Below are 13,129 nucleotides of genomic sequence, written 5' to 3'. Positions count from 1 at the left end.
TTTGTCTATCTCTCAAGTCTCTGGTCTTTTCTAAAAGTTTCTATCATAACATGCTATCATACCAACACCTCATGGTAGGCAGAACTCAAAGTATCTAATCAAAGAATGACAGTAGATACAGCCAGCTAGCAAAGTTCTATTTTTTGTTGTTGTTTTGGAATTAGAAAATAAAGTGTTCTCGAAACTTCTAGCTTTTCATTACAGCAAATTGCTCTTGCATTACTTTCATGACAGAACACAATGACTCTGGAAACACCTGAAGATTATAATTATAAGCCAATCATCTACATTTTTTAAAGAAAAAAATTAGATAATTCTAAAATCTTTTTTTTTTTTTAATCTATTGGAGGGAGATGAAGCAAGATGGCTGAATAGAAGCCTCAACCAATCGCTGCCCCCACCACAGGAACACCAAATTTAACAACTATCTACACAAAAAAGCACCTTCACAAGAACCAAAAATCAGGTAAGTGATCACAGTACCTGATTTTAACTTCATATTGCTGAAAGAGGCACTGAAGAGAGTAGGAAAGACAGTTTTCGATTGTCTACTACCCCTTCCCCACCCCCTCTTGGATAACAGCTCAGCTACAGTGGAACAGAGCACCAAGTGGGCTCTTGGGATTCCTGATTCCAGACCTTGGCTCTTGTATGGCACTCCTGGACCTGCCTGGGCCAGAGGGGAGCCCAGTGCCCTGAAGGGCGAGTCCCAGGCCTGGCAACATTTACCACAAGCTGACTGAAGAGCCCTTGGGCCTTAAGTGAACATGAACCGTAGCCTGGCAATAATCCCTGTGGGCTTGTAGTGGTGGTGGCCATAGGGAGAGACTCTTTTGCCTATGAAAAGAGGAGTGAAAAGTGGGAAGCACTTTGTCTTATGGTTTGGATGCCAGCTCAGCTGCAGGAGAATAGAGGACCAGATAGGGTTCTAAGGTTTCCAACTCCAGATGCTGGCTCCCAGATGGCATCTCTGGACCTGCCTGGGGCCCAGGGGAACTTGCTTGCTGTCCTGAAGGGATGGATAAAAGCCTGACTGGCTTTGCCACCTGCTCATTGTAGAGCCCTAGAACTTTGAGCCAACACAGGAGGTAGCCAGGTAGGGGTTACACTGGGCCTTGGGTGAGATCCAGTGCTATGCTGGTTTCAGGTCTGGTCTAGTGCAGTTCCAGTGGTGGTAGCCACAAAAGTGCTTGTGTCACCACTCCCCCAGCTACAAGAGGCTTGGAGCACAGAATCAGAGACTCATTTGTTTGGGACAAAGTAAGGGAAGAGAACAAGAGTCTCTGCTTGGTAATCCAGAGAATTCTTCTAGACCTTATCTAAGACCACAAAGGTAGCACCTCTGCAAGTCTGTAAGAACCACAGCATTATCGGGCTTGGGGTGCCCCCTAATGTAGATATGGCTGCAATGACCAAAACTGGATCACAACAGCCAACTCCCTTCAAATATCTGGAAAGCCTTTCTAAGACAGGTACAAAAGAGTTCAGATTGTGAAGACTACGATAAATACCTTCAATGCCCAGACACCAATGAACACCCACAAGCATCAAGACCATCCAGGAAAACATGGCCTTGAAAAACAAACTAAATAAGGCACCAGGGACCAAATCCTGAAGAAACAGAGATATGTGACCTTTCAGACAGGGAATTCAAAAGAGCTATTTTGAGGAAATGCAAAGAAGTTCAAGATAACACAAAGAAGGAATTCAGAATCCTATCAGATAAAGTTAACAAAGAGGTTGAAACAATTAAAAGGAATCAAGCAGAAATTCTGGGGTTGAAAAATGCAGCTGACATACTGAGTCTCTTAATAGAAGTCATCAAGCAGAAGAAAGAATTGGTAAGCTTAAAGACAGGCTATTTGAAAACACACTGTCAACAGAGACAAAAGAAAAAAGAATGAAAAACAATGAAGCATGCCTATAAGATCTAAATAATAGTTTCAAAAGGGCAAATCTAACAGTTATTGGCCTTAAGAAGGAGGCAGAGAGAGATAGGAACAGAACGTTTATTCAAAGGGATGATAACAGAGAACATCCGAATTCTAGACAAAGATATCAATATTCAAGTACAAGAAAGTTATACATCAACCAGATTTAACCCAAAGAAGACTACCATTCAAGGCATTTAATAACCAAACTTCCAAAGGTCAAGGATAAAGAAAGGACCCTAAAAGCAGCAAAAGAAAAAATAAATAACATACCATGGAGCTCCAATATGTCTGACAGCAGACTTTTCAGTGGAAACATTACAGGCCAAAAGAGAGTGGTATGACATAAACTACTGAGGGAAAAAAAACTTTTACCCTAGAATAGTATATCCAGTGAAAACATCCTTCAAGCTTGAAGAAGAAATAAAGACTTTCCCAGACAAACAAAAGCTGAGAGATTTCATCAACATCAGACCTGTTCTACAAGAAATGCTAAGGGGAATCCTTCAATTTGAAGGAAAAAAGGTGTTAATGGGCAATTAAAAAATGATCTGAAGGTACCTCACTGGTCATACTAAGTATACAAAAAACCACATAATTTTATAACACTGTAATTGTGGTATGTAACCTATTGATATCTTAAGTAAAAGACTAAAAGATGAACTGATCAAAAATAACTACAACTTTTCAAGACATACTTGGTACCATAAGATATAAATAGAAATAACAGAAAGTTAAAAAGTTGGGGGGACAAAGTACAGAGTATTTATTAGACTTCTTTTTGGTTGCATGTTTGTTTATGCAATTGGTGCCAAATTGTCATCAGTTTAAAATAACGAGCTATAAGTTATTTGCAAGCCTCATGATAACCTCAAATCAAAAAACATACAATGAATACACAAAAAATAAAAAGCAAGAAATTAAAACATACCACCAGAGAAAATCACCTTCACTAAAAGGAAAATAGAAAGGAAGGAAAGAAGGAAGAGAAGACCACAAAATAACCAGAAAACAAATAACAAAATGGCAGGAGTAAGATCTTATTATTAATAACACTAAATGTAAACAAACTGAATTCTCCAATCAAAAGACACAGAGTGGCTGAATAGCTAAGAAACACAAAATTCAATGATCTGTTACCTACAAGAAACATACTTCACCTATAAAGACACACAGACTAAAAATAAAGGGATGGAAAAAGATATTTCACTCCAATGAAAACCAAAAAAGAGCAGGAGTAGCTATACCTGTAATAGACAAAATAGATTTCAAGAAAAAAAACTATGAAAAGGGACAAAGAAGGAGGTGAGGAGCGCCTCTGCCTGGCCGCCCCGTCTGGGAACTGAGGAGTGCCTCTGCCAGGCCGCCCCGTCTGAGAGGTGAGGAGCGCCTCTGCCCGGCAGCTGCCCCGTCTGGGAAGTGAGGAGCGTCTCTGCCCAGCCGCCCCGTCTGGGAAATGGGGAGCGCCTCTGCCCGGCTGCTCCATCTGGGAAGTGGGGAGCGCCTCTGCCCGGCCGCCCCATCTGGGAGGTGAGGAGCGTCTCTGCCTGGCCGCCCATCGTCTGGGATGTGAGGAGCGCCTCTGCCCGGCCGCCCTTCGTCTGGGAGGTGAGGAGCGCCTCTGCCCGGCCGCCCTGTCTAGGAAGTGAGGAGCGCCTCTGCCCAGCTGCCCCGTCTGGGATGTGAGGAGCGCCTCTGCCCGGCTGCCCCATCTGGGAGGTGAGGAGAGTCTCTGCCTGGCCGCCCCGTCTGGGAAGTGAGGAGCGTCTCTGCCCAGCTGCCCTGTCTGGGAGGTGAGGAGCGCCTATGCCCGGCCGCCCATCGTCTGGGAAGTGAGGAGCGCCTCTGCCCGGCCGCCCCGTCTGGGAGGTGAGGAGCACCTCTGCCTGGCCGCCCCGTCTGGGAGGTGAGGAGCGCCTCTGCCCGGCCGCCCCGTCTGGGAGGTGAGAAGCGCCTCTGCCCAGCCGCCCCGTCTGGGAAATGAGGAGCGCCTCTGCCCGGCCGCCCGTCGTCTGGGAAGTGGGGAACGCCTCTGCCCGGCCGCCCCATCTGGGAAGTGGGGAGCGCCTCTGCCCGGCTGCCCCGTCAGAGAGGTGAGGAGCGCCTCTGCCCGGCCGCCCTGTCTGGGAAGTGAGGAGCGCCTCTGCCCGGCCGCCCCATCTGGGAAGTGAGGAATGCCTCTGCCTGGCTGCCCCATCTGGGAGGTGTACCCAACAGCTCCGAAGAGACAGCGACTATCGAGAACAGGCCATGATGATGATGGTGGTTTTGTCAAAAAGAAAAGGGGGAAATGTGGGGAAAAGAAAGAGAGATCAGATTGTTACTGTGTCTGTGTAGAAAGAAGTAGACATAGGAGACTCCATTTTGTTCTGTACTAAGAAAAATTCTTCTGCCTTGGGATGCTGTTAATCTATAACCTTACCCCCAACCGCGTGCTCTCTGAAACATGTGCTGTGTCAACTCAGGGTTAAATGGATTAAGGGCAGTGCAAGATGTGCTTTGTTAAACAGATGCTTGAAGGCAGAAAAAAAAAAAAAAAAGAAATCCTGGTCTAGAATAAATTCCATTATTTTCCAAAAAAAAAAAAAAGGGACAAAGAAGGTCACTATATAATGATAAAGGGATCAATTCATCAAGAAGATATAATAATTATAAATATAAATGCACTCAACACTGGAGCACCCAGATACATAAAGCAAATATTACAGCTAACGAGAGAGGCAGACCCCAATATAATAATAGCTGGAGATTTCAACACCTCACTTTCAGAATTGGACAGACAGAAAATCAACAAAGGAACATCAGACTTAATCTGCATCAGAAACCAAATGGACCTAATAAATACTTATAGAACATTTCATCCAATGGCTGCAGAATACACATTCTTCTCCTCAGCACATGGATAGTATTACAAGGACAGACCATAAATTAGGTCACAAAACAAGACTTAAAACATTCACGAAATTGAAATACTATCAAGTTGTTTTTTTTTTTTTTTTTTTGAGAGAGGGTCTCACTCTTGTCCAGGCTGGAGTGCAGTGGTGTGACCTCAGCTCACTGCAGACTCTGCCTCCCAGGCTCAAGTGATCATCCCACCTCAGCCTCCTGAGTAGCTAGGACCACAAGGTATGTGCCACTGTACTCAGCCTCAAGTATCTTCTCAGACCACAATGAAATAAAACAAGAAATCAGTAACAAGATAAATTTTAGAAACTATACAAACACATGGAAATTAAATAATATGTTCCTTAAATACCAATGGATCAATGAAGAAATTAAGAAGGAAATTAAAAAATTTTCTTGAAACAAATGATCATGGAAACACAACATACCAAAACCTATGGGACACAGTGAAAGCAGTACTGACAGAGAAGTTTATAGCAGTAAGTGTCTACATCAAAAAAGTAGAAAAACTTCAAATAAATGACCTAATGATGCATCTTAAAGAACCACAAAACTAGAGCAAATCAAACCCAAAATTAGTAAAAGAGAAGAATAAAGATCAGAGCAGAAATAAATGAAATTGAAACAATCATTCTTGACCAAATGGGATTTATCCCAGAGATGCAAGGATGGTTGGGCATATGCAAATCAATCAATGAGACATATCATATCAACAGAATGAAGAACAAAAGCCACATGATCATTTCAATTGATGCAGAAAAAGCATGTGATAAAATTCAAGATCTCTTCATGATAAAAACCCTTTAAAAACTGAGTATAAAAGCAACGTATCTCAACATAATAAAAGCCATATACATAGATCCACAGCTAATATCATACTGAGTGGGGAAAAGCTGAAAACCACTTCTCTAAGATCTGGAACACAACAAAGATGCTCTCTGTCACCACTGTTATTCAACACAGTACTGGAAGTTCTAGCTAGAGCAATCAGACAAGAGAAAGAAATAAAGGGTGTCCAAAATGGAAAGAAAGAAATCAAATTCTTGTTGTTTGCACATGATATGACACTACATTTGTAAAAACCTAAAGATTCTACAAAAAAAAATTTAGAACTGATAAATTCAGTAAAGTTGCAGGACACAAAATCAACATACAAAAATCAGTGCATTTCTATATGTCAACAGTGAACAACCTGAAAAAGAAATCCAAAACATAATCCAATTTACAATAGTTACAAATAAAGTTAAATACCTAGGAATTAACTTAACCAAAGATGTGAAAGATCTCTACAATGAAAACTATAAAACACTATGAAAGAAATGGAAGAGGACACCAAAAAAAGGAAAGGTATTCCATGTTCATAGATTGGAAGAATCAATATTGTTAAAATGCCCATACTATCCAAAGCAATCTACAGATTCAATGCAATCCCTATGAAAATACCAATGACTTTTTCATAGAAATAGAAAAAAAAAATCCTAAAACTTAAATGGGGATGTGGTGGCTTATGCCTATAATCCTAACACTTTGGAAGGCCAAACTGGGAGGATGGCTTGAGGCCAAGGGTTTGAGACCAACCTTGCAAAGACAATGAGACTCTGTGGCTATTAAATAAATAAATAAATAAATAAATAAATAAAATTTATATGGAACCACAAAAGACACAGGATAACCAAAGCTGTCCTAAGCAGAAAGCACAAAACCAGAAGAATCACATTATCTGACTTCAAATTATACTAGGGAGCTACAGTAACCAAAACAGCATGGCACTAGCATAAAAACATGGAGCTATAGTAACCAAAACAGCATGGCTCTAGCATAGAAAAAGACACATAGACCAATGGAATAAAATTGAGAGCCCAGAAACAAATCTATACATTGACACTGACTCATTTTCAACAAAGGTGCCAAGAATATACACTGAGGAAAGGAAACTCTCTTCAATAAATGGTGCTGGGAAAACTGGATATCCATATGCTCAGGAATGAAACTAGGCCCCTATCTCTCACCATATACACAAATCAAATAAAAATGGATTAAAGACTTAAATCTAAGACCTCAAACTATGAAACTACTAAGAGAAAACATTGGGGAAGCTCTCCAGGACACTGGAGTGGGTAAAGATTTCTTGAGTAATACCACATAAACACAGGCAACCAAAGCAAAAATGGACAAATGGGACCGACTCAAGTCTGCACAGCAAAGAAAACAATAAACAAAATGAAGAGACAACCTGCAGAATGGGAGAAAATATTTGCAAACTACCCATGTGACAAGAGATAAATAACGAGAATATAAAAGAAGCTCAAACAACTCTACAGGATAAAAGTAATAATCCAATCAAAAATGGGCAAAAGATCCGATTAGACGTTTCTCAAAAGAAGATGTACAAATGGCAAACAGGTATATGAAGAGGTGCTCAGCATCAATGATCATCAAAAACTACAACAAGGTATCATTTAACCCCAGAAAAAATGTCAAAATTCAGGCAATAACAAATGCTGGCAAGTATGTGCAGAAAAGGGAACCCTCATACACGGTTGGTGAGAATGCAAATTAGTACAACCACTACGGAGAACAGTTTAGACATTCCTCAAAAAAACTAAAAATTGAGCTACCATATGATCCAGCAATCCCACTGCTGGGTATATACCCAAAAGAAAGGAAATCAGTATATCAAAGAGATACCTGAACTCCCATGTTTACTGCAGCACTGTTCACAATAGCCAAGATTTGAAAGCAACCTAAGTGTCCAGATGAATAAACAAAGAAAATATGGTAAATATACACAATGTAGTACTATTCAGCCATAAAAAAGAATGAGATCCTGTCATTTGCAACAACATGGATGGAACTGGAGGTCACTGTGTTAAATAAAATAAGCCAGGCACAGAAAGACAAACTTGGCATGTTCTCACTTATTTGTGGGAGCTAAAAATTAACACAATTGAAATCTTGGAGATAGAGTGTAGAATGACAGTGACCAGAGGCTGGAAAAGGTAGTGGGAGGTGGGGGGTAAGGGAGGATGGCTAATGGGTACAAAAAGTCGAAAAAGTAAGACCTAGTATTTCACAGCACAGCAAGATGACTACAGTCAATGATAATTTAACTGTACATTTTAAAATAAGTAAAAGCATATAATTGGATTGTTTGTAACATAAAGGATAAATGCTTGAGGTGATGGATACCCCATTTACCCTGATGTGATTATTATGCATTGTATGCCTGTATCAAAATATCTCATTACCTCATATATATACCTACTATGTACCCACAGAATTTTTTCAAAAATTAAAAAGAAAAAACTATATTTTCACCAGGCGCAGTGACTCGCGCCTGTAATCCCAGCACTTTGGGAGACTGAGGCAGGAGGATCACCTGAGGTCAGAAGTTTGAGATCAGCCTGACCAACATGGAGAAACTCCATCTCTACTAAAAATACAAAAATTAGCCGGGTGTGGTGGCACATGCCTGTAATCCCAGCTACTCAGGAGGCTGAGGCAGGAGAATCGCTTGAACCCAGGAGGCAGAGGTTGCAGTGAGCCGACATCATGCCATTTGCACTCCAGACTGGGCAATAGAGCGAAACTTCGTCTCAAAAACGCAACCACCACCACCACCATCACAACAAAAAAACTGTATTTTCAAATATGATAATAGAATGTGTATTGCTTTTTACCTTGAACTCTAAAGTTCAGAGACTAGATGCTAATTTTTACAGATTATGATTACTTTCAGAATTAAATTTCCATAAATCATGAATGTTACTGATGTTCTATCACCTTTATAATCCAATGATAAGTATAATCCAAAATGTGATAGCCAGCACCCCTAGAGTTTATTTTACATATTAACGACCACATAGTAGTAACTACGAGACCCAAAGATACCAGAAATATTTCACTACCATAAAATGTACTGAGTTAAATTTTTGATAACAAAAAATATTAACCTGAACATACAAAATAACTCCAGTTAAGATGTCTCTGACTATAATGAATTAGAATAAAAATCACTGTACCATTAAAGAAATAATGTACTTGTAAAGAACCTAGAATATGTTTAAAATGTATTCACCAGAACAAAACACAGTCTTCAAATTGTCTTCCTGTATATATGCAAAATGTTTTAAAATAAATGAAATGATCTAGGAATATAATATAGTCAATCAAGCCAACTACATGGTTATTAGAAAGTCAGTTTGGCTAATAACTTCTTCATATTCTCTCCCTCTGATATATAAAACTCATTTTAGGATTCTTAGAACAAAATCTTTGAAACATGACATTTGTTGCCTGAATAAATGGCAGTAAAATAATTCACCATCAGTACTGCAGTTCATCTAGGGTGCCAGTTAAGAGTTGGGCACCTTTATCAGACAAGAAACTATAATTAAGAGTATAAGAGTAAATAATTAGCTGCATTTTAAATTAAGCTGTAATAGTCTCCCCTAATGTAAGGAAAACTGGGGTGCTTTCCTTGAGGTGAAGATGATCAGAAATACAGTACATGCATGTAAGAAAAAGAAGAATGAAAGAGCAAGAAGGAGAATTTTTTTTTTATAAAAAAGAGAGAAAGGAAGGAAAACCCTAGTCTCATATATGACCATAAATTCAGCTTCCTATAAGTAAAAGCAAAATTAGTAGGGCTGCCTTCCTTTAACAACTTCTTCCTAACAAGGTTATTCTAAATGTTCAGTGTAACTAGCTCCAAATTTTACTTATATGAAAGTGTTATCTTCTGATTAACCCAAGGCCTCAGTTTCCTTACAGATTGCTCCATTAACAGCTTTAAGAAAGAAATAAAAACTGCCCACATATTTAAGACAGAGAACTCAGTTTTTTATTCTTTATTCATTCATTTATTCATTCACTTGTTTAAATATTTAGTGATCATTACTGTTACAGTTTGGGCATTTGCCCCCTCCTAATCTCATGTCGAAATTAGATTCCCAGTGTTGGAGTGTTGGAGGTGGGGCCTGGTCCTGGTGGGAGGTGTGTTTGGGTTACAGGGGCAGATCCCTCATGAAAGACTTGGTACTGTTCTAGAGGTAATGAGTGAGTTCTTGCTCTACTAGTTCTCAGCAGAACTGATTGTTAAAAAGAGCCCAGCATCTTCCTCACCCCTCTCTCTCTTCCCTCCTCTCTTGCCATGTCCCTTCACCATCTGCCATGAGTGCAAGCTTTCTGAAGCCCTCACCAGAGGCAGATGCTGGCACCATACTTCTTACACAGCCTGCAGAGCCATGAGCCAAATAAATCTTTTTTTGTTATAAATTACTCAGCCTTGAGTATTACTTTATAGCAATGCAAAACGAGCTAAAACAACTACTACGTGAACACTGTGCTAGAAAGGGTATACAGTGATGACATGATTCTTCACCTCTAAGTAATAACTACTCAAGATTTCCAGTTCAAAACCCTCATCCAGACTAGACTGCATTCAATGAAAGAAAAATAGATTTAAAAAAACATCACCAACAAATATGCTATCAAAAAGATACACGCTACTGTCTAGTAAACTACTAAAAGATATTTACACTTATAGAAGAAAATTGGCATAGAACAAAAGCTTAATTTCCTCAATAACAACATATTTCAAAATGAAAGAAAATAACATAGTACATGCTATGTTAGAAAGCCCTTCTTTTACTTGATTTACCATATAACATTATATATTCTATTCAAATATACATGCAAAAGAATTTTAATCTAAAAGAAATCTCAGAAATAATCTTGTTCAGTATTTTCTAAATTTTAGTCATTTGTATACCATCTTTATGATTTTTATATCCATGGACCATATGTATTATTTAATATTTTAAAAGCCAATTCATTTTTTAAAACTTAAATGAGTTTCTTTTATAGATGTTAACCATAAATATAAATTCACTGAAAAAAACATGTTATTAAATTCTATATGAATACCATTGCTTATGGAAAACTCTAAGCTGAAGTTCGGTTAAAAAGGGAGATTATTAGGGAGGTTTTAAAGGGTAATAACTGCTTTTCCTCTTATATTTCCTAAGAGTTTGAAACCAACTGAAAAAGAGAGAGAAATAAAATGACAATCAAAATATCAGCTTGATAACCAATATCGATGAATTGCAGAATGTGACTTTGTGGTTTGGATTTATGGCTTCGTGGACTTTCTCATAGTTGCCATCCTGTCCTAAGCAAAGTTTGTCAACCAAAGTCTATTACATGGTAGAAGAGAAGTGCCTTGAGTATGGGCCACACCATGAGAGAAGTCAGAAAAGAAACGGCTGTGCCTCACATGTTTGGTTCCTCCTGCCAAACGTGCCAGTTGGATAACACATTGATTTCGTTCCAAGTGCAAGGGAAATGAGGTCAAAAGAAAGAGCAAAAAAGCATTTCTGTACTTTTTCCTTCTAAGGGAATTAATTTCGCTTCTGTAGAAACTTTTTTTCTTCTTACTTTCATTGTTCTGTGTGACTCTCATGTGGAAACTCTTGAGGAGTATAAAATTCACAGTACCTGTTCACTCTCACCCCTACCCTAACCCCACAACCAAACAATTATCCAGTGTTAGAGAACTATTAAAGATATCTTAATATCAAACTGAGACTTTCTTTTTGATGTAATCAGAAAGATTGAAAAAGGAGTAACTTTCTTACTATGTGATTCAATGTTTATTTTAATGTTTTATCAAGGCACTGCCTAAAGTAATCTCATATGCCACCTAAAATCATCTCTAGTAATCTTTCAGAGTTTGGGAAACAAAGGTTTATTCAAACTTTCATTTTACAGAGGAAATAGACTAAGAGAGATTAAAAGAAATTCTCAAAGGTAATATTGTTAATAAAACGGCCAAGATCAGACCCTAGTGTTTACTCATTACTTATACTACATCCTACTTTATGAAACCTACATATTTGTTTTGTTTTGATTTATTTTGAATTGAAAATTAATAATTGTATATGTATTTTTATGGGGTTCAATGTGGTGTTTTGATATTTATATACATTGTAGAAAGATTACATCAAGCTAATTAACATACCCATTATTTCACCAACTTATCCTTCTTTTGTAATCAGAACATTAGAAATAAATTCTTTTAGCAATTTTGAAATATACATTATTATTAACTGTGGTCACCATGCAGTACCACAGACCACTAAAACTTATTCCTACAGTTTAACTGAAACTTTGTACCCTTTCATCAACATCTCTCCTTTCCCCATCCCCTCCCACACCATCCCCCGACCGCAGCAGGCACTGATTATCACCTTTCTACTCTTCCTATGAGATCAATGTTTTTAGATATCACATGTGAGATTATACAGTGTTTGTCTTTCTGTGACTGGCTTATTTAACTGTCAGAACTAATGAACAAATTCAGTAAAGTTGCACGTTACAAAATCAATATACAAAAATCAGTAGTGTTTCCTTACACTAACAACAAACTATTCCAAAAGGAAATTAAGGAAACAATCCCATTTACAATAGCATCAAAAAATAAAACAGGAGGAAATTTAACCAAGGAGGTGAAAATCCATACACTGAAAACTTATAAAATATTGACAAAAGATATTAAAAAGACAAATAAGTAAAAAAAGAGGTACCATGTTCATGGATTGGAAGAACTAATATTATTAAAATGTCCACATTATCTGTATTAGTCCATTTTCATACTGCTATAAAGAACTGCCTGAGATTCAGTAATTTATAAAGAAAAAAGGTTTAATTGACTCACAGTTCAGCATGGCTGGGGAGGCGTCAGGAAACCTATAATCCTGGAAGAAGGCGAAGGGAAAGCAAGGCACCTTCTACACAAGGTAGCAGGAAGGAGAAGTGCCAAGTGAAGAGGGAAGAGCCCCTGATAAAACCATCAGTCTTGTGATAACTCACTATCATTAGAACAGCATGGGGGAAACCACCCCCATGATTCAATTACATCCACCAGGTCTCTTGACATGTGGGGATTATGGGAATTACAATTCAAGATGAGATTTGGGTGGGGATGTAAAGCATAACCGTATCACTATCCAAAGCAATCTACAGATTCAATACAATCCCTATCAAAATTCCAATGTCATTTTTCACAGAAATAGAAAAAACAATCCTAACATATGTATGAATTCACTAAAAAACCCAAATAGTCAAGGCAATCTTGAGCAAAAAGAACAAAGCTGGAGGCACCAGACCCACTTGATTTGAAAATATAAAGCTACTGTAATCAAAACAGGATGGTACTGGCATAAAAACAGACATATCGACCAATGGAACAGAACTGAAAGCCCAGAAATAAACCCAAGTATTTATGGTCAATT

General features: G+C 38.5%; 1 protein-coding gene across 13 annotated transcripts in view; it reads right to left on the bottom strand.

Annotated features, from left to right (window-relative positions):
• The window catches only part of FUT8 (fucosyltransferase 8), a 395,429-nt gene that overhangs the window by 21,510 nt on the left and 360,790 nt on the right, over positions 1–13,129 (bottom strand). The gene's annotated exons all lie outside the window — the stretch shown is intronic.

The sequence above is a fragment of the Pan paniscus genome, chromosome 15 (assembly GCF_029289425.2).
Source record: "Pan paniscus chromosome 15, NHGRI_mPanPan1-v2.0_pri, whole genome shotgun sequence".
Classification (NCBI taxonomy): Eukaryota; Metazoa; Chordata; class Mammalia; order Primates; family Hominidae; genus Pan; species Pan paniscus.
This window is presented reverse-complemented; position numbering and strand designations above follow the sequence as displayed.